The sequence below is a fragment of the Aedes albopictus genome, chromosome 1 (assembly GCF_035046485.1).
Source record: "Aedes albopictus strain Foshan chromosome 1, AalbF5, whole genome shotgun sequence".
NCBI lineage: Eukaryota > Metazoa > Arthropoda > Insecta > Diptera > Culicidae > Aedes > Aedes albopictus.
In genome coordinates this window covers 214000751-214026566 of record NC_085136.1, presented here as the reverse complement: position 1 = coordinate 214026566, position 25816 = coordinate 214000751, and positions in this window count along the sequence as shown.

Here is a 25816-nt window from a genome sequence, read left to right as displayed (position 1 = left end):
GATGATTTTTCATATCCATCATCTTAGCGGACCAACGGCCACCCTGGCGAACCCGTGGCCTCCGTAAAGTGCCCTGGAGGAGCTAACTTCGAAGAAATTTTTACCATACTGCAAAAACTAGCCATGCGAAGACCCTACATTCACCATTTTTCATATACACCATCTAATTATCCATAAAAAAGGATTAATGACCTCCCTGGCCAACCCGTGGCCACCGGAACATGCTCTGGAGGAGCCTGCTCCAAGGACGCTTTGGCCATAGCGCCAGATCTTCTATCCTTTTATGTTTATCCTGTGTTTAGGTGACCAAAACCTGATTCTTCGCCTGCAGACATCTAAGAAACTGAAACCAGGAATTGCGTCGGAATGAAACGTTTACACTCAAGGAATTCCCCCAGAAATTCCTCTAGGAATTCCTCCAGAATTCCTCCAAATTTCTTCTAGGAATTCCTCCAGATATTCTTCTAGGAATTCCTCTAGGAACTCCTCGAGAAATTATTCTAGGAATTTCTCCAGAAATTGCTCTAGGAATTTCTCCAGAAATTCCACTAGGAATTTCTCCAGTAATTCCACTAGGAATTTCTTCAGAAATACCTCTAGAAATTTCTCCAGAAATTCCTCAAGAAATTTCTCCAAAAATTCTTCTAGGAATTTCTCCAAAAAATCCTCTACGAATTTCTCCAAAAATTCCTCTAGAAGTTTCACCAGGAATTCCTTTAGGAATTTCTCCAGAAATTCCTCTAAGTCCTCCTCTTCTTGGCGTAACGTCCTCACTGGGACAAAGCCTGCTTCTCAGCTTAGTGTTCTATGAGCACTTCCACAGTTATTAACTGAGAGCTTCCTCTGCCAATGACCATTTTGCATGTGTATATCGTGTGGCAGGCACGAAGATACTCTATGCCCAAGGAAGTCAAGGAAATTTCCTTTACGAAAAGATCCTGGACCGACCGGGAATCGAACCCGTCACCCTCAGCATGGTCATGCTGAATACCCGTGCGTTTACCGCCTCGGCTATATGGGCCCCTCTAATTCCTCTAAGTATTTCCCAGAAATTCCTCTGAGAATTTATCCAGAAATTCCTCAAGAAATTTCTCCAGAAGTTCCTCTAGGAATTTCTCCAGAAACTCCTCTAGGAATTTCTCCAGAAATTCCTCTAGGAATTTCTCCAAAAATTCCTCAAGGAATTTCTCCAGAAATTCCTCTGGAAATTTATCCAGGAATTCCTCTAGGAGTTTCTCCAGAAATTCCTCTAGGAATTTCCCAGAAATTCCTCTAGGAATTTCCTCAGAATTCCTTTAGGAATTTTCCTTGAAATTCCTCTAGGAATTGCTCCAGACACTTTTCTAGTAATTTCTCCAGAAATTCCTTTAGGAATCTCTCCAGACATTCTTCTAGTCATTTCTCCAGAAATTCCTCTAGGAATTCCTCCAGAAATTTCTTTCGGTATTTCTCCAGCAATTCCTTTAGGAATTCCTTTAGGAATTCCTTTAGTAATTCCTCCAGGAATTCCTCCAAAAGTTCCTCTAGGAATTCCTCCGAAAATTTCGCTAGGTATTCTTCCGGAAATTCCTCCAGTAATTTGTCCACAAATTCCTCTAGGAATTCCTCCAGAATTCCTCAAGGAATTCCTCCACAAATTATCTGTCTATTTTCACCTTTTTATCTTGTTTCCATTTCCTGTTGCAATCTTCGATGGATGCAATTTATTTTCACTGTCTTTGTCATCCAATTTAACAAAGATCGTGTTAATCTGTCCAGTTTGAGGCCCAGCTATTGAACTGCTGTCAGGTTCGCCGTAGCAGGCCTTTAATACCCGATTCCGTTTAACAATTCCGGCTGTGACCGTCGCCTGGATCGCTGAGGAAACATCAGACTCCCACCGACCGGCTCCCGAAAATTGCAAAGCAAGAGCAGCATCACTATTTCGCCTTACATGCAGCGAGTATTCTAGAAGAAATTTGTGTTTCAGGCTCTGGAAACGAAACTAATCATGTGTTACCTACCGAAATTGAACAATTTATTGTATTCTTTATAGATTAATACAAATTTCGAACAGCGAAATCAAAAAAATGGATAGCTCTTATTTATTTACGTAAGATAACAACACCGTTTAGCGAACTGTCAAACTAGCAGAATGAACATATTACACACCGAAAAATTATTGTTCAAACTTGAGTATCATTGATAAACTTTTAATTATATTTTACTCCTCTAAAACCAACATAATAGGGTATATGAATCATTCCTTGGCCTAATTTGCAAACCGCCTTGACAATTTTGACCATAACTCATGAATTAATAGCACTAGAAATAATATGTTGACCCTATTACGCACTCTAGGCAATGCATGTTTCACCAATTGGAAGTAAACTAACGTAAATATTCAAAAATTTACTTAACTTAGTTGAAGAGATGCGATGTGATGGTATGCAACGTTGGTCTATGGTACAAAAATTGGCCTGTTAGTGGATACAACGTTGGCCTATTGCTTTCCATGCACTAGAACCACTTATTATCTCATGTTTTCAATATTTCTGCTGAGGTATTATCTCTGTTTGTTCACCAATCATACCTTCAAATTACATTTTCGGAGCCAAATTTTCAAAAAACTATAAATAAATCACTTAAACTAAAGTTCTTTCTTTTTTAGTAACGAAAACAATTCAACCCGATTATTGTGTTATATTTTTACAGTCACTGCACACAAAATCTATTTTTCTGTTCGTTCTTCCTGGTTCTTACGCAAGCAATGTTGTTGGCGTCACTTTATCGGTGTTTTTGACGTCACTTTACTGATGGGCCAAGATTTGGGTACATAGTGAAAAAAATGTCCTCAATATTCGGCCCACATGTAATTTGTAAAATAGTTATTATTCGTTAAAAACTAACATACAAATTCAAACTAGCATCTTTGACCGTCGCATCAAATGTTCAGTTATTGAAAAGGCAAGTCGAAATATTCCAGAATCATGCCATTTCTAATCATGTGTATAGACTACCCATTAAGCCGAAGAATCATGGCGTCTACTAAAGCTAAACAAAGTGACATTTTCATACAATTTTAATACTCCAAAGTGCTAAAATTGAAACGAAATGTTACAGTTGTTTGGCGCAAAGCTTTTCCGATATCCAGTTCGGCATGTTTGTTTGAGTTTTTGGTTAACGTTAAGATAGGCCGAACGAGGGGACTATGCCAACGAAGCATCCCGATACCCTATGACATAAATCGATGCCAACCAAGTTGTTTTCGGTTTATTTTAAATGTATATGATATTTATTTAAGTTTATTACATCATGTTTCTCAAACAACTTTATATAAAGAGGGCTAAGCCAACTTGAGATAATTTTAGTCAGAAATTCATAAATTCCATTTTAAGTGTCAAATATATTCCTGTGAAAATGCTTGCTTACCGGTGACCATAGATGGTGCTAGTGTAGTATAAAATGACCAGATATATATTGCTCTGATGCAGGACACAGTTTTACAGTTATTCAGTGACCCTATTTTCCAAAGAAAAAAACTTAATATCAAAATACAAGTTGCAGGCTTAACACATAGAAAAGTTAAAATAAGGACTGTTCAGTTTATAAAACGGACAACTTTCTTGTGCGATATCTTTTTTATTTTTTCAATAAAATCATTATCAGTTTTTTGCATAGCTTTCTATAGCTATTCTCAAATGTAGGAAAAATATAACATTAAGCAAAATGTTCTTTATTGTGCGACTGAAGCGGTTTTCGTAAAACATCAATAAAATCCCATTTCTCAAAATTCGACGTAACTTTACACATCCTAAACATGCATATTTTCATGAAGTTTTTAATGTATTGGAATCTTATACTATCCTACTAAAGGTAAAGCTCAATAGTTGGTCAGTAATAATGCACCAAGCAGTCTCCAGCTTGATATAGTGAGTTGCCTTGTTTTCATAGAAATTATTAAAAAATGTTCATTTAAGTCCTGTGTTGCAATAAGATCACGGATTCGGCTAAAAATTTGTCCAGAGAAGTAGAATATTGCTCTCTGAATGATACAGAAGAAAAAAAATACTTTTAATAGCCTTTTCCACAAAAAATTTAATCCATAAAGATGGTCATACTAAAAAATTTCATACTTTTTGCTCCATTGATGCAGATATTCGACTCTAGCGAATCTTGTTATTATTTATTTTCAACAAAGTTGGTCCTATGTTATTGTACACCTTATTTAATAATAATCGGATGCAAAGATTTTATTTCCAACATCATTGTTATGCAAAATTAGCATTAGGTTGCATTGTTATTTCGAAGAACCTTCAAAGAACGAAACTGTTTTGATTTCTGTGTCTGTAATGACGCACAGTAACCAAACCAGCAATGCTATTAAGAAGCAGTTTTCTGCATTGAAAACCACATCATTCCCACTTGCGACTGAATGCATAAAAAAATTGATTATTTAATATTTGCATGCCCTTTTTGCTTTACAATTGAATTTTTTTCAAAAAAAATTAATATCACTTGAGACTTTAATATCTCAACACTTCATTTTCCAATTGAGTTTAAATTTTGCCAGAATGTTTATTACTCATGCTGCTGCAGCATGGCACATACTTTTCTGGTATTAAAAGTGATATACCATATGTGAACAGGGATTTTATGAATATTTTCAATTTTCAGCAAGCGAAAAATTCACCACATTTAATACCTGGCCGATTTTCTATAAAATAAAACTATTTTTATTCGATTAAAAAATGATTACTATAATGAAAGATGATGTACTGAACAATGCATCAAGGGTGGTTAAATTTGAACAACGCGTCTTATTTTTATAGCCTTGGTATGTTGTCCGTTTTATACATTGAACAGTCCTTAATTGTAATGTTTTCGATTTTTTTATGAACTCGATTGATATGTTTATTAAATATAAATAATGCAGAACAAAGCTCCAAATTGAAAAAATATCAATAATCAATTTTAGTGTCCAAAAAAATAACATAAAGTCATCTAAAAATGATGCCCCTGCATAGTTTGTAAGGATGTTTCAAATACAAACTTGTTAGAATCCCAACATTTGTGCAAGATGAACTGGAATCCTAAGTCGTTTGTTCTTAAAATATTATTAAGAAAGTGTACAATCAAAACTCCTCTGAAAGATCTCTTCTGGTATTATTTTAGAGGTTCTTGTAAATAAATTTACATCTTTTTTTTGTAATTTCCTAATATTTACCTCTAAAAATGTCAAAAGAATTCGTTCGAAATGTCTGAATATGTTTTCTTGAAAAAAAAAGCTGTTCACACATTGAAAGTAATTGCTGGAGATAATTTAGGAAAGAGTTTTTGACTAAACTGTAACTTTTATGGAAATCCCTTGATCATGTCTAGAAATCCCCGGGAACATCTGTTGACGGGAATCCTGGAGAAACCTTAAAAAACTTCATGAAAATCCCTGCAAAAGAATTGCTAGTGAAAACTCTGGAAAACATATCTTGAGGATTCTTTTCAGACATTCCTAGATGAATAGCTGGAGAAGTTCTCGAAACCCTTTCAATCTGTCAAGAGAAAAAAATAAATATTTTAGCGGTTGTTGAAATCCGGGACATTTTTGGGACACTTTACAATGCGGGACAACTAGCTTGAGCCCGGGACTGTCCCGCACAATCCGGGACGCCTGGTCACTTTAGTGTAGTAACGTATTTTAATTTGAACTTTTGGTCAGGTATTTTCGCCTACTTTGTTCCAGCTGGCATGTCGGTTCGTCGGTGGGTAAATATTGATTACCGAGTGTACCGAGATAAATCTGCTGTTGAAAACTCAGTAAAAAGATGAAAAAAATGCAGAACTCAGCAAAAATTTTACTGAGCTGGAAAATCAGAATCTTAGTGTGTACGTTGCTAGGGCTGAAAATTTTTGTTTGTCATCTCACTAGTAAAAAAAATGAATACAAACTTGCCAGCTGTCATTAGGTTTTCCAATATGGCGGATGGTGGAATCTGACATATTGGATTACCTTCCTTTAACTTACCTTGGCAACATCGGTACCGCCATTTTGTGCGAGTCTGATAAGGTAGATTGTTGATTGTCGTTTAATGTGAAGAATGATTAGAAATATATTAACTGTTGTCACTAAAAATTCTTTGCATTATGAAGTTCTTGGCAATCGGAGATAAAAAAAACAGCGATACTATTAGATGGGCATGATTGATGATATCCAAAGATCAGTCACGTCAGGAAATACACTGAATACAAAGTGCAACCGTATAAGTGATAACTAACAAAAAATTTAATTTCGTATTCATAACCAGAGCAGATTAGGTTGAGAAATAAAAGAGAACCCACTATGGTCCACCGAACGAATGTATGATGGCCTGCTTGACAAAAAAAAAACTGTACAAACACGCAACCGAATTACTGTCGAGTAGTTAGAGCAGCCGCCAACAAAGAAGTCTTCCTATCCCAGATGGTTCTTTTCAGAGGAAAGAAAAACTTTTCACGATTACAGCTGTCTGCAGCGCTTCTTTTCGCGTTGTGCCAAGGAATCTCCACTAAGGCAGCTGCTGCTGGTCCGCCCAAGCTGATAAATTAGTGATAAGCTACTGTATTGTCTTGTCAATGGATTTCCGCAGCCGGAGCTGGCGGTTCATTCTGAAAACTTTCCTACATCATTGACTATAACAGAGCTGCTGTGGGTTTTCGATGTGGTTTCTCAATGCAATGCTCTGCATCAATGGAAATGAATGCAATTATTTGATCTGAACCCTGAATCGTGATCCCTGCTCTGTGCAACAAATTTGAAAACACAGAAGGTACATATCGTTTTCAAATTGCGGTTTGCATTCACTTAAATGGATCTATCTCCGACTAATGAAGCACAAGGGCCTCCCACCTGGATTTGCGTATCATGTAACAAGTTATTATCCGAAGAAAACTTCTCCCATGGTGCTGTTTCGAAATATGCATCAGAAATGTGGCATACATGTGGTTTCGAGCCACCCCTTTCACCAGAAAGGATTCAAAAGGGGGTGAAACTGGAACGTGATTGTGCTAAAATGTACTCAATTTGAGAAGCATTGCCGAGAGAGCAGGAACGATTTGCCCATTTAGCCTCAGTTTTCCGTTTGATGAACTGAGGTTGATGTTGATTGGTATGCTGATAGGCAGGGGAAATTGATGATACTGAGCCTACATGGTTCAAGTTTAACAAGCCCAGCGTTTGGAAATTAATTGATTCCCATATGCTTTTGGTAGGCTGAGTGCGTGGGCTACGATAAAGTAGTTGCAGCACTTTCAATAAGTTTTGACTTATTGAATATCAATGGAAGGCCTTGAAATTTTGGCCTGGCTAGAGCTGGTGGGCGTAACTGAGCATAAAAGTGTTACGATAGACAGGGATACCTTCGAGACTGTAGAGGATGATATCTACTTCAGATCTTCAGATAGAGCTCCGAGTGAACGGGGTCAAATATTTGACAAGGAATGAACTGAAGAGTAAACATCTGTTGGACACTAATGGAAGTTCGATCGAGTCAAATCAAATGTTTGAGCATTGATTTGTAGTTGGTCAAATATTGGCCAATGATTCTCTTCAGACACGATACTTGGCTCATGCTTTCTGATGGCTTTCATGCAATCGAACTTCTCCCGGAGTTTCTTCTGGGATTCTTCTGGGGGGTGGGGGTTTTGGGGATTTCTGCAGAAGTTCGTTCAGGGAATCTTCCAGGAATATCCTCTGAGATTTCCAAACAGGTTCCATCTGAAATACATCCAGCAAGCCCTCACGGGGCTTGTCATGGAATTTCTCCAGAGATTCCTTCCGGGATTCTTCAGAAGCTCCTTCTAATATTCTCTCAGGGATCTCTGCTGAGACTCCTCCAAGAACCTTATCCGCGGTTCCTCCAGAAACTATTTCCATGATACTTTCAGAAACTCCTTCTGAGATTCTTTTGGGATCTGTTTCCGTGAAGGAAACCTCTTTCGGGTTGCTTTCAGAGACTGCTCACTGGATTTTTTTTCAGGATCTCCATCTGGGATTCCTCGAGGAACTCTTTTTTGGATTTCCCCACAAGTTCCTTCTGGATTTTTTTTTCCTGATTTCCACCAGATACTCCTGGGTTTGAATTTCTCCATCAATGTCTTAAGAAGTTCAACAATGTAAGGAACTTTTTTTGGGTTTCCTCCAATAGTTCCTTCTGAGATACTATTTTCCAGGAATTCCTTCTGAAAATCCCACAAAACAACTGGATCACGTTTCAGCATAAGGTACACCGGGGCAAGTTGAAACGCGAAGTTTGGAAATAGATTTCAATACAATTTGGAAATTTATACTTCGTTAAAAGATTGTTTCAATCAGAAATCGAACTGCTTATTATCATTAGAAAACATCATGTTAACCCGCTGTTTCATCTTGCCCCGGTGTACGTTACACTGACTACAGTCAAACGGCATGAAACAGCCAACAATGAACCACAAGCTCGCTGGGCTGCATGGCGAAACCAACATCCAGAAGGTTGCCAAAGCTGGATAAATGTACTCACATGAAAACAGTCTTAACATTACCCCACAATTCACACTAACGCTAAAATATAATCTACCAATCATTCCGTAAAAAAAATCCAACATTTTGCTTGTCGCTCTCATACTATCCAACGAGTTGACAACCGAGCATTTGCGTAAATCCCTGCCCAAACCGAAGCCCACAGCGAGCAGGCAGCGAAATGAACCTCATCCAAGCATCATCCCATCCATCGTAAACCACTCGGGTGATGTGAAATTGATGGAAATGGTAACCGCACATTACTCTCCTGCTGACGGTGCTCTGGTGTGCAATAGCAGTACGTACTACCGCCGGCCACCGAGTAGCGTCGTTTTCATCCGCGGACCCAACAGCCTGCAAGTGCGGTGCTGTTGGTGCGTTAGAGCCATCCGCTGATCGGAGATTTGCGAACCCTTTTTGGGCATCAAGTTTGGCCAGAAGGGTCGTTTCCACACCGCACCGAAAATGCAAGTCTTTTGTTTGGCATTATCCGGCTGGATGCCTTCGAATGGTGCAGTGCCAGAGAGAGTCCTGGCGCGAGGTGTCTAACTAATGTGCTCTTTATGGAAACACCGAAAACATTTGTCCGAAAAGCTGCAACCATCAGCAGAAGCATCAGCGCACATCAGAAGTGTCATTCACGAACCGCAACCGCCGCCGAAAAAGTTGGTCCTGGCATCGTTCGTCCTCTGGAGGTTAGGGAACCGTGAACAGGGGGCAGATTGAGCAGCGTATGGGGGAATTCATCGCTGGGGATTCAAACCGTTACTCTGTTCAAGAACTCTAGTGTAGATTTTTGAACAATTTAACGGTTTGAATAAAATAAATTTTGTAATAGTTCAACAATAACGTTTGTAAGAGCTGAATAATTTGGACAATACAGTTCCATAGCCTCTGCTCAGCAACTCCTTTCCCTACTGATACTGCAAATCTGAGAGTCTGTTCTCCAGGAGGAGCGGCTCACAACAGCGTCCTATCCCCATGTTAGTGGCGGCTGATCAACGTTCGAGTGCCAGGGAAGGAAGAGTAGCTCAACTCTGCACTATGGTGTCCGACGCTACGAACCAGCCGTAAAAACTATTTTAACGGTAAATCAGCAGCAAAATATTACGAACCGAACCCAACGGAAACGATCTAGAACAGTGTTTCCCAAACTTTTAGGAGGTATTGCCCCCTTGGAGCTTGAGAAAAACATTTTCGCCCCCTCCAAAAAAAATTTGATTTTCCATGATAAAAGGCTGAAAATTTGCTTTGCGGAACTACTATTTTACACTACTGTGGCAAAACCGGTATTCAACAGGGGGAGCGACACTAGCTTTACCAAGCAAAAAAACCTCAAAAAAAAAGCTGAAAAAACCAAAAAAGTAGTTAAAACCCGCAAAAGTTTTGCGGGTTTTATCGTTTTTTTTTCGACTTTTTCGGCTTTTTTTTTGGGGGGTTTTCGGCTTGGCAAAGCTAGTTTAATATATCTAAATTAGTATCGCTCTCATTTTCATTGAGTTGCTTTGCAAATGCATCGATTTCTTGCATTTGAAAAAATACTGCATTATTTTATTTAAAAACAATACGTTTTGAAATCAGAGACGAACCAGCCAGGGGCTGAAAGTCTCTTTAATAAAGACAACTCAATCAATCGAATCAACGTTTTGAAATCATGTTTGTTCTGTACATATTCTTGAACAAAATCGGGCAAAACAGAACGTTATCTTCAACCAGATGTTTTACTAGTGTTCTAAAAGGGTGTTCTTCAACACGCGAGATGTTTGGTTACAAAATATGCGAAAAGTACAAATCAGGAATATATTGGTGTATTTTCAAATGTAGTCAGCTTTGCTCAGTAATCGAAAATAAAGAAAAGGTCAGTGATCCAAATTGACAAACTTCCTCTGAATTGGAGAACTTTTTATTGTCAAATAAGTAGACATCTATCAGTCATTACTCGGTTTTGAGAGAATTCAACGCTGAATTTGTGGAAAATTTGCAAATAAGCTGCTAGTAAGGGTATGCGGTATGGATTTTTTTCAAGGCGAAACGAAACGGAACGAAATTTAAAATTTCTGACACAATGCGGTACGAAACGAAACGAAATTTAAAAATGTTTCGTAAGATCGATACGAAATGCGAATTCACTCGGTATTTTTCGAAACGAAACGAAATTTCCGTAAAAGTTCCGCGGAATTTTGCAGTTACATCAATTTTGTGAGAATTGATACTGTGTGTTTGCGATGGCGCGTATTGCATTTTCATAAAGACTCTCATTATCTAGCTTCTTTTGCTACAGTGCCATTTATATTTTTCACAGAATCGTAGTAGGCATCGCCGCGATCGGTTGTGTTTTGAATTGCTTGTCACGTTTTTCTTCGCGTTCCCGAAAAACAAATCTTCCGCAGGTGGATCAATCGGTATTACGTTATCCGGAAAGTTTTCCGCTTGCTAGGACCCTACTGGTAGTTCGGTTGCTACTTCGTATTGAATGTGGCTGTATCATATGTGTTGTTGAACTTTGAGCAATCTTTTGGTGGATAGTACGGCCGTGGCTGAGGCGAGTGTGTTGTGGTTGGAAAAAGTGATATTTTCAGAGGTGGTGAAATTTCCACGAAAGTCCTTTGGGCGCTCGTCGTCGGATGCCACCGAAAAAAGGAAAAAAAAAAAAACAAGTGAAGTGCTGCGGTGCCTTTTTGACAGATCGACAGAACTGCAAAAGAACGAAGAAACAGCCAGATTGGAAAATCGTGCGACGTTCCTGTCACGGTTTCAGAAAAGATGAATAATTGATGCGCTCTTTTGGGGGGCTTTCGAGAATGTTGCGGAAGGGCAGCAAGTATTTGCCGATGATCAAAGATGTAACCTCGCGTAGGAAATCTTTCGAATGATGTTGGAGCGCATTGGAGTTTTCATGGTTACTGAGAGACTGCAGCGTACAATTTGGTGAGATCGTTTCAGACTACTTTTTTTTAACTCTTGCGGAGGCGTTCAATAACCATTAGAATCATTTTTTGTAAAGTCACTAATCACCCACCGCCAGGAATCTTTATTTTGTTTCATTTCAGAGAGCGAGCAAAGGCGCTTAAGCCTAGGCACAAGGGCCAGGATACAGAGTAAATACATGTGTTCCATCCCAGGAAGAATAGGACCAAGGGGTGACATTAACCTTCTTAGCATCGTCACCCCCATCGATTTCACGTATTTTTCTTACTAAAAAGCTGAGTGGTTGGCACGAGATGTTCCCCTCAATAGGGCACTGCATTGTTTTGATTTTATATGGGATTTTGACGTTTCTTGGCCTTGTTGTTTACAAAATATCTGTAAGAGTGAAAGAGAAGGAGAGAATTTCATGCAGTGCCCTATAGCTTTATCGTAATATCAATAACGCTGCACAGTAGGCCTGGCTGTTTTGATGCTTGAAATGCATTTTCGATGTACTCCAAATACCTTGTCCTTAAATTCATCCAAACATCGCCAAAGTACTCCTTTCTGTGTATGTAAACTTTCTCATTTAGGAGGAGCCCCCTGAAAAACAAACTACCAAGAGCCGAAGTTCTTTTTGCTCAATCATCAGTTCAAATTACTCAACTTCCGGTACTATCACTTATTCAATTTTGGCTTCCTGCATCGAACTCTCAAAGTTGGGTTTTTGAATAGCAACACTCTTTGATAACAATAAAGAGAGCGAATGTAAGAGAATGCAAAAAAGAACTCAAAAGTGAGTTTAAAAATACTTAAATTAGGGTTCTCTTGTTTTTCAGTATATAGTTAAGTCATTGCTTGCACCGTAAGAATTATTTTCGATCAGCCATGCATTTACTTGAATAGAGGTTTCAGTGTACCAAAACTTTTACCGAATTTGTCTTCATCGGTTTCTCCTGGGATTTTCTTTTTTTTTCTAGAGACATACCCTGGGAGAGCTTTCATGTTTTCTTAGATCTTTTGCTAGTGTATTCCACACCCTATATTACCTTATCCTTGTATTCTCCATTACTCCGCTAAAAATTCCTGCTGGGAATCCTAACTGAAAACAGGAACTTAACTCGTGTTTTTTTTCGGTGTCAGGCCATTCAGCCGAAAGTCATTAGGCCGAATGGTCATTAGGTCTTATATTGCCCTTACGTTCCTATTGGGTCAACTTTGTGTTCTATAAGAACTTCCACAGTTATTAACTGTGAGCTCCCACTGCCAATGACCATGTTGCATGTGTATATCATGTAGCGGGCACGAAGATGCAATTATGGAAAGTTCCTGAACCGACCGAGAATTGAACCCGTCACCCTCAGCATGAATTTTCCCTTTTGGACAAAGGTAGTTTATTCTAGTATCATTGCCAAAATAGTTTTCCATGTTGTTTTTGGCACTGAAACGGCTGATACTCAAGTTATAAATATTTCCTTCATTAAACATCGGTTATTCTTTCTAGTTTCATTGTTAAAATAGTTTTTGGCAATAATTGTTGAAAAAGGCAAAAACAACAGATCCATTTACAGTTTCATAAATGCTGAATTGCAGTTAATCTCACTCGGCCTACTGACCATTCGGCCTAATAACCTTCGGCCTATTGGCCTTTGGCCTAATTACCCTGCATCTTTTTAGCAATTAGTTCCATCAGAAAATTTAATAAAAATTTTAAGTCTCGCATACCGCAAATGTTGAAAGCATACATGCCTTCTAAGCAAGATCTTGATGGTAAGTTTCAGGTAAGAAGTATATTTGAGATTTTTTTCTGTCTTTATTATAGAACCTGGGAGTCGTTTGTCTCTCGTTATTCAAGATTTTTTTAAACACTTTTCAGTAACTCGAGATTATCAAGATCTTCAATAGATGATGTGGGCATTTACACTATTTATTTGTTCCCGAAATTTATTTGACATTCTGGACTTGTATTTTACTACTTCTGATATTTCTCAATTAATTTAAAAATCGCCCCCCATTTCAGTATTTTCGTCCCCCAGTTTTGGTTTTTCAAATTTTCGCCCCCTTTGGCCTGATTTTCGCCCCCTGGGGGGCGATTTCGTCCACTTTGGGAATCACCGATCTAGAAGAACAAAAAAAAACTTGCGATCGAAAACTCGGTGTGTGGAACTGCCGATCTCTCAACTTGATTGGGAGCATCCGCATACTCGCCGATCTACTGTGAGATCGCGGGTTCGGCATCGTAGCACTGCAGGATGTGTGTTGGACAGGATCCATGATGCGAACAGGTTGAGGATCAAGGGCCGATTCCTCAATTTCAGTATAATAAAAATACAACGCGTCTAACGCGCTGCCCAAGCCACGACATCAAAATCATCATAGGGGATTTTTTTTTTTTTTTTTTTTTTTGAGATTTTACCCTAGAGGGCATTTATCTCAGCATAGCGGATCTAAACGCTCAGATAGGCCAGAAAGAGGAATCCAGACGATTGGGAATGTTCAGCACCCACCGACTGACGAAAGAAAACGGCCTACGATTCATTGATATCACCGCCTCCAAAAGAATGACCATACGTAGCACCTTTTTTTTCCAACACAGCCTCCCTCATCGTTACACCTGGAGATCACCACAGCAGACGGAATCGCAAATCATCAACGTTCTGATTGACGGCCGGCACTTCTCCGACATTATCGGCGTCGGGACCTATCGTGACCTAATATCGACTCGAAACACTATTTGGTGATGGTTAAACTGCACCCAAAACATTCCATCATCAACAATGTACGGTACCGGCGACCGCCACGGTACAACCTAGAGCGACTAAAACATCCGGATGTCGCCTTAGCATACGCGCAGAATCTCGAGGCCGCGTTGCCAGAAGAAGACGAGCTCGTTGAGGCCCCTCCAGAGGACTGCTGGAGTACAGCTAAAGCAACCATCAACGACGCAGCCGAGAGCATCATCGGGCACGTGGAATGGAATCGACGGAACGAATGGTTCGACAAAGAGTGCAGAACGGTTTTGGAGGACAAAAACGCAGCGTGGGCGGTAATGCTGCAGCAAGGAACCCGGCAGAACGTGGAACGTTATAAAACGGGATCGGAAGCAGTAGACCCGCCTCTTTCGGGGAAAACGCCGCCTGGAAGAAGCGGAGTGCTAAAAAATGGGACTACTGTGTCGTTCCCATGGAACATGGCAATGATTTTACTCCTGCTGATCAACTGTGAATGTACCCATGCGGATAATCCATTGAGGTTGCAACACTTATCTGCCATAGGATGCAATCACATACACGAAAACAAAAATCCTTACCAAAAATCATGAATATGACTCATATTTTCCCAATATTTTTTATGATATCAGGTTATAAATATACACCATGATTACAATTTATGATTTTATTATTGATATCACCATAACGCTATGCACCCGTTAATGTTTTGGCTTTCGACGACCAAGAATCAAGAAACTATGATTGAATAAGCTGGAATCATGAGAATCATTCATGAGGCTAAACTAAAATCATAAGTAGGTTAATGAAACTCGTGACATCAGAGCTTATTTCTATGATTTAAGGGCCAATCCATCGTCCTTCTTTTTCTATGAGCAAGCAGCACTTTTTAGTTGGATTCTTGTTTGTGAAGTGGAGCTGTCCAAAAACTACGTAGACTCATTTTTGGTCATGCCGGACCTCCCTTGCCCCCAGCGTAGTCCAGGAATAGGAAATGTCATAAAAATGTTATTTTGTTTTTGATAATGTCACTGCATTTAGTCGGAAATGTTAATCGACGACGACACTGATTATCCAGAACTAATCATGTACATATAAAAATGTCATGACATTTTTTTCATGAAATTCCGCGACATTTTCCATCCATGGCGTAGACTTTCGTTTATACAAAATTTTTAAAATTTGTATGGACCATAGACTTTGGCCAGACCTCCCCTGTCCCCCTCCCCCCTTCGAGTCTACGTAATTTATGGACAGGCCCAGATATGTCATCTTCAAATATAAAAGGAAACAACAATCATATTCAGCTGTTTTCTATTTTTGTCTTTGGCTGCTGCATCCAATAGGCTAAGGATGCCCTCCAAACCATATCCAATGTTCACTAGTTCACACCACTTGCTGAGTCTCCAGTCATCGATCGAAGGATGAACCGGAAAAAATCGAAAGAATTACCGAAAACCAGTGCGCGCGATTCCCACTTTGCTTCACCCTCCCCGCTAACCATCAAACTACTACGGATGGTACCAACCAAACGCGAGCTGGGGGCTTTTTGCATTTGCGCGTTAACTTTTTTTAGTCAATCAACTCTCAAGCAATCGTCCGAATCTTACGGAAACACTGTTTTGATGTATTTCGATTTTCCGGTATATGCACACATAGTGCTCTAACCAAATAAAAGGTTTGCAAAAATAGCAGCTTCAATTTTTTCCACTTGTCTGTGCTGGACGACCGCGCATATTAGGTAGTGACCATAAATATAATTTTGAAAATGCTTGTTCCTATTCATGATTCTGGTCAACTCGTTCATGATATTATGCATCATAACTAAGATGCTTGACTTGACAGACATCATAAGAACTAGAATTTTTTTTCATGATAAGGGGAATGGATTTTTTCCGTTTCCGTTGGAATTAAAAGAAACACTTTTCAACTCAATTTTCTTGTACTTACAGGTATTCCGCTTACACGTCCTGGTTTATCATTATCAAAGTGTCCTAATTTTACGGTACTGGCGTTTGTAGTGCTATCTGGATGGGAGGCGATTTGCGCCATTGCGTTGAGATTCGGATGATGCTGATGGACTTCCATTCTTCTGGTGGCAGTTGGCGAAAGAGAGAGAGTGAGGGCTCTTGAACGTGGACGTGTTTCGGAAGTGAATGGTATTTTCAGAATGATTCCGGTGTAAATTTGGAACCGGCGCGGCGGCGGAAAGTGATGAATTGATGCATTAGAAAATTGATACAGTCTAGCACTTTTGGTGAACTTGCTACAACGTGCAACGGTGGCGATGGCGAAACTTCCATTCCAGTGTATTCCCAAATATATGGCGGCGTTGACTTCGGAAGGTATAACATTCAGTGAAATAGCTGTGCTTTAGGAATTTAGTGAGGATACAATACTAAATTAAAGGCAACTGTTTAGACATTGCCACCTTAACTTAACCCGAGAGCAGCGGTCGCGTCGTGTACTGACTACACGCACCATGAAAAATGCTCGCTTGTGATACACAGCGTAAGCGTGGTGTCGCTAAAGGTGGTCGAAGACACGACTGCTCGAGGAATAAATTGAAAATATATGTAAATGATTTTTTTCGATTTCTTTGTTTGACGACCATCAATCCAAATACTTGGGTAAGTACCATGGTGAAGGCAAGCAAACTCTTTTTACAAAAGTTGGATGGCATGGAAATCCACCATGAATGGAGAAAAAACACGAGATTGACAAACTGCAGATGACTATTCATTAAGGATTCTGTTGTGGGTGAGTCCATTGTTGATCATGCACACCAAACGCTTTCAGCAATATTTTGCTGAATTTTGCCGAGCTGAAGGGTTCAGCAAAATTTTTTGCTGAACTTTCGGCAAAGTTTGCTGAATTTCAGCAAAACGTTACTGGTGATCAGCAGAGTTTACTGAACAAATCAGCAAAATTTTGCTGAATTTCAGCAAAATGTTTACTGAAACCTTCAGCTCGGCAAAATTCAGCAAAATTTTGCTGAAACACTCTATCGATTTTTGGTGTGTGTGTGTGTGTAATAGATATTTTGTCGTCTTTCCGCATACCAGCTCAGTTCATAGAATTATTACCATATATCACCACAAGTCTCGACACTTACGGAAAAACTGTTTGGCCGCCATGTAGATATTCAATATGCTCTCCTGAATCTAAGTTTCTCATAGAAACCTCGAAGAATGTGAAAATTGTTTTTCATTTCTCTCCGGAAAAAAGTATATGTATCAGCTGCTGCAGCTACAAAACATGCACTCGAAACCACATTTGATAGATGCTAAATAACCAATCAGCGTGAAATTGAATTTCCATTTTTTTGGCGATGTGCGCCGAAATCCAATTTTCAATCGTTCACCCGATAGTTATCACTGCTCAGATCACGATTCGTTGCTATATGTAGGAACAGTGTAGGAGTTTGAAGTGTATATCTCACACGCAAAACAAGAAAAGCTACCAAAAATTGAGATATGCCTTTTCTACCAATTTATGTATTAAAAACGTACAGAAAATGTGATAAATCATAATCCATTCGTTGTATTAAGATGCGCTACACGGTTCCATAGCTTCCATACCACTACACACAAACACCTCCATTCAAACCCGAGAAGTTGAACCGAGTTGCGTCTAAAAATAACTTTCGCTTCGCTACTGAGCTTCGCGTCCTATTGTCTACATGGAATTTTCCACTTGCAAACAGCAACCTGCTGGATGCGGGCTTTTCAGTGCACAATGGGTCTAGAGTCGTATTTACGAAGACAAAAATGTTTCTGCCAAGTTCTGTCATTTCTTTTTTTTTTTTTCATTATTGTGAAATGATTACGGTCAATCAAGTGTGGCTTATCCAAAAATCTGCTAATTAATTAATTCTCTATACAATATCAGAATGTTTTACAACGTTATAGCAAATTTACAAAAAATAAAACATTCGATTGATTTGATTGATTTGTCTTTATTAAAGAGACTTTCAGCCCTAGGATAAAACATTCGAATCATTAGAAGTTTTCGAAAAGTTTTCAATAAATTGCAACTTTTTTGCCTTTGGCCATATTTTAGTCGAGTCCAACGATACATGAAGACCAATACATTAGTCACAAACTTTCAAAATTTAATTTAATTCGGTTCGCTTAGTCCTAAGGTACAGTAATTTGATAAACGGAAGTCAAAAACTAGATATAGATAGAAGGGCTCTAATTTCGTGTAAAGTTGAATAATCAATCAAGCTCAAATTTGCACCAATTAAATCAAACTCGTTGAGGAACAAGTAATCAAAATTTGAATAGTTTTGGTGGACTTTATAAAAGGATACGACTTGCTAAAAATGTTTTAGGCAATTTTTAAAACTTAGCATGCTTTTGTATATACCACTAGGCGGTGCTAGAGGTCAAGCAAATTTTAAATTTAATATATCTCAGAATTCTGATCACTTACAAAGTTGGTGTCTTTGACAATGTTGTTTGGTAGGTCAAGGGCTTACAGTTAATGGTCCACTTGTTTCGAAATTTTGCCACAAGGAAGCGCAAGTTACACATTTGCAAAATTATGGAAATGAATGTTTTTTTTTTCGTAAAGCAATCAAAAAGCTGTAATTTAGTTTTCTTTGAACATATTTAAGTCAAGTCAAAGGTTTTTCAAAGAGATATATATTAGTCATAAATGTGCAAAATTTCATTTCATTCGGTTCACTTAATCCAGAGATATAGCAGTTTAACGAAGAACACGCAAATATGAAACATTTTACTAGAGTCGCTCCAACTTCATGTAAAACTATCCAATCGAGCTCAAATTTGTACCATTTATAGCTAATTAGTTGTGCAACTAGCAGATAAAATTTGAGAATATTTCCTACACATTATAGAAAGTTACTGGTTGCTGAATATATTCGAGATAATAAGTAAAAGATACATGCTTCTACTAATTTGCAACTAGCGCCGTCTACTGGCAGAATCCTGAACCAATCAGCTAATCAACTGAAACGCCTTAATAAACCAAACAACATTGCCGAAGAAACCAACTTTCTAAGTAATCAGAGTTCTGAGATATATGGATTATATTCCATTCCATTAATTTATCGTCAGCGCTACCTAGTGGCGGAATTTTGAATCAAACGGCCCATCACCAGTAAAACCTTGGCTGGCCTAACAACTTTGCCAAGTATACCGAATATTTAAGTAATTATGGTGCTAAGATGTACGGTATGGAAATTTCGCCAGTGCTACGTCAACGTCTGTGATATCTGTCATACCAGAGACAAACAGACGTAACACTGATGAAATGTTTATACCAAATATCTCATCATCCTGGTTACTTAGGGAGTTGGTGTCTTCGGCAATATTATTTGGCTGGTCAAGAACTAACAAATGATGAGCCGTTTGATTCAAAATTCCACTAGCGCTAGTGAGCAAACAAATATTATATTCCATATATCTCAGGACTCAGATCACTTAGAAAGTTGATGTCTTTGGCGATGTTGTTAGGTTGGTTACGGCCGCTCAGTTGATTAGCTGATTGGTTCAAGGTTCTGTCAGTAGGCGGCGCTAGTTACGAATTAATTGAAGCATGCAACTTTTATTTATTATTTCAAATATATTCAGCAAGTTGTAACTTTTTCAATAATGCACCAAATATTCTCAAATTTTTCCTGCCAGTTGCACAACTAGTTAGCTATAAACGGTACAAATTTGGGCTCGATTGGATAACTTTACATAAAATTGGAGCAACTCTAATAAAGTAGTTCATATTTGAGTGTTCTTCGTTTAATTGATATATCTCCGGATCAAGTGAACCGAATGAAATGCGACATTGCACAATTATGACTAATACATAGCTCTTTGAAAAACCTTTGACTTGACTTAGACACGTTCAAAGAAAACAAACTTACAGCTTATTGATTACTTCACGAAAAAATATCCATGAAAAAATATGAATGATTTTGCAAATGTGTAACTAGCGCTGCCTAGTGGACCATTAACTGTCAGCCCTTGACTCACTTAACAACGTTGTCAAAGACACCAACTTTCTAAGTGGTGAGAGTCCTGAGATATATGAAATTTAGAATTTGCCGTTTATTGGTGGAATTTCTAATTAAACGATCCATCACCATCCATCATGGCATCGCAAATAAAATTATTAGAAAGCAGATTTTTGAATCAGTTTAACCAGACGAACCACCCTAACATAACAATAATAGGGAATAGGTTCAACAATTGAAAATAAACTTTCTAAAACACATGTGTCTAAAAACTTAAAGCTGAAGCTTAAACAGTTTTGTATTCGCAAATACGGCTCTGGACCCATTGTGCAGTGTGGCGGCTGTACCACTTCCATCACCAAGCCACGTTTGTGTTGATCATGATGGATTTCAGCCTCTTGTCTATTCAAGTGCAGTTATAGCCGTGCTGGTTAGAGCGCAGGATACTGTGTATCACCAGGATAGTGTCTCGGTTCAATTCCCGCCGCCGCCCGTATTTCTTTTTAAACATGTATTGGTATTTGATGCCGCCGCTGCTGCCATGATCAGTCTAAAAATAGAACAAATAATGAGAAACCAGTGCGACAGAGCACACGCACACATGCGAAATTTTCCTTTTCCAGATTCTAGGAAGCCAATACAATTTCTGGTATAGTGCCACCTACCAATTTTTGTATTTGCAAGGCTCTAATACAATATTTGTATATGTTTCATACCCAATTGTATTGAAATCTGCCAATCTCAGGTTGCGTGCAAAAAGGAGGTTATCGTAATTTATGATTGCTGTTACTTTTAGCCTGCTCACATTCACATACCTAAACTTAACCTACACACCAAACGCTTTCAGCAATATTATGCTGAATTTTGCCAAGCTGAAGGGTTCAGCAAAATTTTTTGCTGAACTTTCGGCAAAGTTTGCTGAATTTCAGCAAAACGTTACTGGTGATCAGCAGAGTTTACTGAACAAATCAGCAAAATTTTGCTGAATTTCAGCAAAATGTTTACTGAAACCTTCAGCTCGGCAAAATTCAGCAAAATTTTGCTGAAACACTCTATCGATTTTGTGTAAAGTAGAGACTCCATGTATTTTGAACCCGCTGATATGACCACAAAAATGTCTTACATTACCAGTTGACTAAGGCGTAAGGCCTGATTGACCTTTGCTGTACATAGGAGTCGTCTCCATTCTGCTCGGCCCATGGCTGTGTGTCTCCAGTGCCGCACTCTCAAGAACAATTTTAGTCGGGTTGCTATCCGACATCCTAATGACGTTACCCGCCCACCGTAGCCTCCCGATTTTCGCGGTGTGGGCGATGGTTGGTTCTCTCAGTAGCTGATACAGTTCATGGTTCATACGCCTTCTTTAAGTCCCGTCTTCCATCTGCACTCCACCGTAGATGGTACGTAATACCTTATGTTCGAAAACTTCAAGGGCACGTTGGTCCTGTGCACGTAGGGTTCATGCTTCGTGCCCATAAAGAACTACCGGTCTAATCAGTGTATTGTGGATAGTTAACTTCGTATTATGGCAAACTTTGTTCAATCGTAGAGTTCTGCGGAGTCTAAAGTAAGCTCGGTTTTCTGCCACAATGCGTGTCTGCAATTCTCTGCTGGTGTCTGAACAGACTTCGTGAAAATTGTTCCACTCGTGTTTATCCCTGCTCTCCTTATTACGCCTTCTAAGGCGATGTTAAAGAGCAAGCACGAAAGACCATTAGCTTAGGCCGTAAACCTTTGCGAGATTAACAGGGTCTCGAGAGTGTCCCTAATACTCAAACTACGCACATCACTCGATCCATCGTCGCCTTGATCAATCGTATAAGTTTATCCGGAAATAATCCTGTAGAAATGTCAATTGATATATTTCCAGAAGGATCCTTGGAAGAATTCTTGAAGGTATTCTCGTGAAAGCCTTGAAACTATCACTGGAGGCAACCCTCGAGGTATCCCAGTAAGAGTCCATGAAGGAATTCTTGAATAATTTTCTGGAGGTATTTCCGGAGAACTCTCAAATAATGGAGTTCTAGGAAAAATCGAGATCCTGGAAATCCTGGACAAAATCGCTGGAATGTATTCAAAAAGAAAGGAACTTAAGAAGGAATTGCATGGTGCATTTTCTAGAGGAATTTCGGGAGGAAATCCTGGGAGAATTCCGAAAGAGTTTTCACTAGTTGAATACCTCAAAGATTCCCTGGAAATGTGTGATGGAGATGTTATTCAGGAGAAATTTTTTAAAGAGATTCTGAGAGGAATTTCTGAAGAAATCACCAGAGGATATCCTGGTGCAATCCGTGAAAGAGTTCATTGAGCAATCCCTGAGAAACTTCTTGGAGAAATCTCAGGAGGAGTTCCAGGATGAATTCCAGGAGGTACTATTGGAGTAAAACATTTTTTTTTATCTGCATTAACGAGATTTTTAGCCCTAGGCTAGTTCATCGCGGGACCCACACTTTACTTCCCTTCCGAAGGAAGAACTCACATTTTACGAGTTTGTCGGGAGTGGGATTCGATCCCAGGTCCTCGGCGTGATAGTCAAGTGTTCTTACCATCACACCAGGTCCGCTCCACTGGCGTAAAACATTTCTGGAGAAATTAATGGAGGAATTTCTGTATGAATGCCCGAAAGAATTTAATGAGGAGACCGTGGAGGCATCCCTGGAGGAATTTCTGAAGAACTACCTGTGGGGATTCCCCTGGAGAAAATTCTGAATGAATTCCTGCAGCAATCCCTGGAAAAATTCCCGGAGGAATCACAATAGGAATTCTGGGAGGGATTCCTAGAGTAATTTCTGGAGAAATCCTTGGAGGCATTTCCGAAAGAATTCTTGGAGGAATCCCAGGTGTAGTTTCCTGAGGAAATTCCGGAAGAAAATCCCTAGATGAATTCCTAGAAGAATTCCTGGATTTCGATTTTCTTTTATGTCATCCCCCCTCGGAAAATTTTAGTTGGAATTCAACTAAATTATTCCAAAAATAATAAAATTTTAAGGTAAAATTAGAATCGTCCAGAATTTATTATTATCCATCGGAAAGAGTGCAGGAGCATTAAGCAGTTCACATACTTAAAGTTGTCTGCTGTATGGCATAATGGTTACTGAGTGTAACAGTGACACTAAGTATACTGTAGCTATAGTATAGTATATATATATAGTATAGTATATAGTATAGTACAGTATAGCTGATTTCCAAAAGTTCTGAAATAGAAATTTGAAAAATAAATATAAAAAATAGCCGTTACGATGCCGACAGTATTATCACTACTGCTAGAAAGAGCAGACATTGTTAAAAGAAGGAATAATACAATAAAACAATGACAACTGTTACACGCAACCTGAGATTGGCAGATTTCAATACAATTGGGTATGAAACATATACAAATATTGCATTAGAGCCTTGCAAATACAAAAATTGGTAGGTGGCACTATACCAGAAATTGTATTGGCTTCCTAGAATCTGGAAAAGGAAAATTTCGCATGTGTGCGTGTGCTCTGTCGCACTGGTTTCTCATTATTTGTTCTATTTTTAGACTGATCATGGCAGCAGCGGCGGCATCAAATACCAATACATGTTTAAAAAGAAATACGGTCGGCGGCGGGAATCGAACCGAGACACTATCCTGGTGATACACAGTATCCTGCGCTCTAACCAGCACGGCTATAACTACACTTGAATAGACAAGAGGCTGAAATCCATCATGATCAACACAAACGTGGCTTGGTGATGGAAGTGGTACAGCCGCCACACTGCACAATGGGTCCAGAGCCGTATTTGCGAAGACAAAACTGTTTAAGCTTCAGCTTTAAGTTATTAGACACATGTGTTTTAGAAAGTTTATTTTCAATTGTTGACCCTATTCCCTATTATTGTTATGTTAGGGTGGTTCGTCTGGTTAAACTGATTCAAAAATCTGCTTTCTAATAATTTTATTTGCGATGCCATGATGGATGGTGATGGATCGTTTAATTAGAAATTTCACCAATAAACGGCAAATTCTAAATTTCATATATCTCAGGACTCTCACCACTTAGAAAGTTAGTGTCTTCGACAACGTTGTTAAGTGAGTCAAGGGCTTACAGTTAATGGTCCACTAGGCGGCGCTAGTTGCACATTTGCAAAATCATTCATATTTTTTCATTGATATTTTTTCGTGAAGTAATCAATAGGCTGTAAGTTTGTTTTCTTTGAACGTGTCTAAGTCAAGTCAAAGGTTTTTCAAAGAGCTATGTATTAGTCATAATTGTGCAATGTCGCATTTCATTCGGTTCACTTGATCCGGAGATATATCAATTAAACGAAGAACACTCAAATATGAACTACTTTATTAGAGTTGCTCCAATTTTATGTAAAGTTATCCAATCGAGCCCAAATTTGTACCGTTTATAAAAAAAAAAAAAAAGACACTACACCGTCTTCAGCCAGAGGCTGCACAGACTGAACATTACACTAACATGAGACAACGGACAACACACATAACACCCAGTGGCCCAATGGAGAATTTTCCGTTTGACGAAAAGTTTTCCCCGACTGGAGCGGGAATCGAACCCGCACTCCGAGGCTTACGAAACGCCTAGACGACTGACGCCGCTAACCGCACGGCCACGAAGCCCACATATCTTACTATAGCTTACTAGTTGTGCAACTGGCAGGAAAAATTTGAGAATATTTGGTGCATTATTGAAAAAGTTACAGCTTGCTGAATATATTTGAAATAATAAATAAAAGTTGCATGCTTCAATTAATTCGTAACTAGCGCCGCCTACTGACAGAACCTTGAACCAATCAGCTAATCAACTGAGCGGCCGTAACCAACCTAACAACATCGCCAAAGACATCAACTTTCTAAGTGATCTGAGTCCTGAGATATATGGAATATAATATTTGTTTGCTCACTAGCGCTGCTTTGTGGTGGAATTTTGAATCAAACGGCTCATCATTTGTTAGTTCTTGACCAGCCAAATAATATTGCCGAAGACACCAACTCCCTAAGTAACCAGGATGATGAGATATTTGGTATAAACATTTCATCAGTGTTACGTCTGTTTGTCTCTGGTATGACAGATATCACAGACGTTGACGTAGCACTGGCGAAATTTCCATACCGTACATCTTAGCACCATGATTACTTAAATATTCGGTATACTTGGCAAAGTTGTTAGGCCAGCCAAGGTTTTACTGGTGATGGGCCGTTTGATTCAAAATTCCGCCACTAGGTAGCGCTGACGATAAATTAATTATTATATTCCATATATCTCAGAACTCTGATTACTTAGAAAGTTGGTTTCTTCGGCAATGTTGTTTGGTTTATTAAGGCGTTTCAGTTGATTAGCTGATTGGTTCAGGATTCTGCCAGTAGACGGCGCTAGTTGCAAATTAGTAGAAGCATGTATCTTTTACTTATTATCTCGAATATATTCAGCAACCAGTAACTTTCTATAATGTGTAGGGAATATTCTCAAATTTTATCTGCTAGTTGCACAACTAATTAGCTATAAATGGTACAAATTTGAGCTCGATTGGATAGTTTTACATGAAGTTGGAGCGACTCTAGTAAAATGTTTCATATTTGCGTGTTCTTCGTTAAACTGCTATATCTCTGGATTAAGTGAACCGAATGAAATGAAATTTTGCACATTTATGACTAATATATATCTCTTTGAAAAACCTTTGACTTGACTTAAATATGTTCAAAGAAAA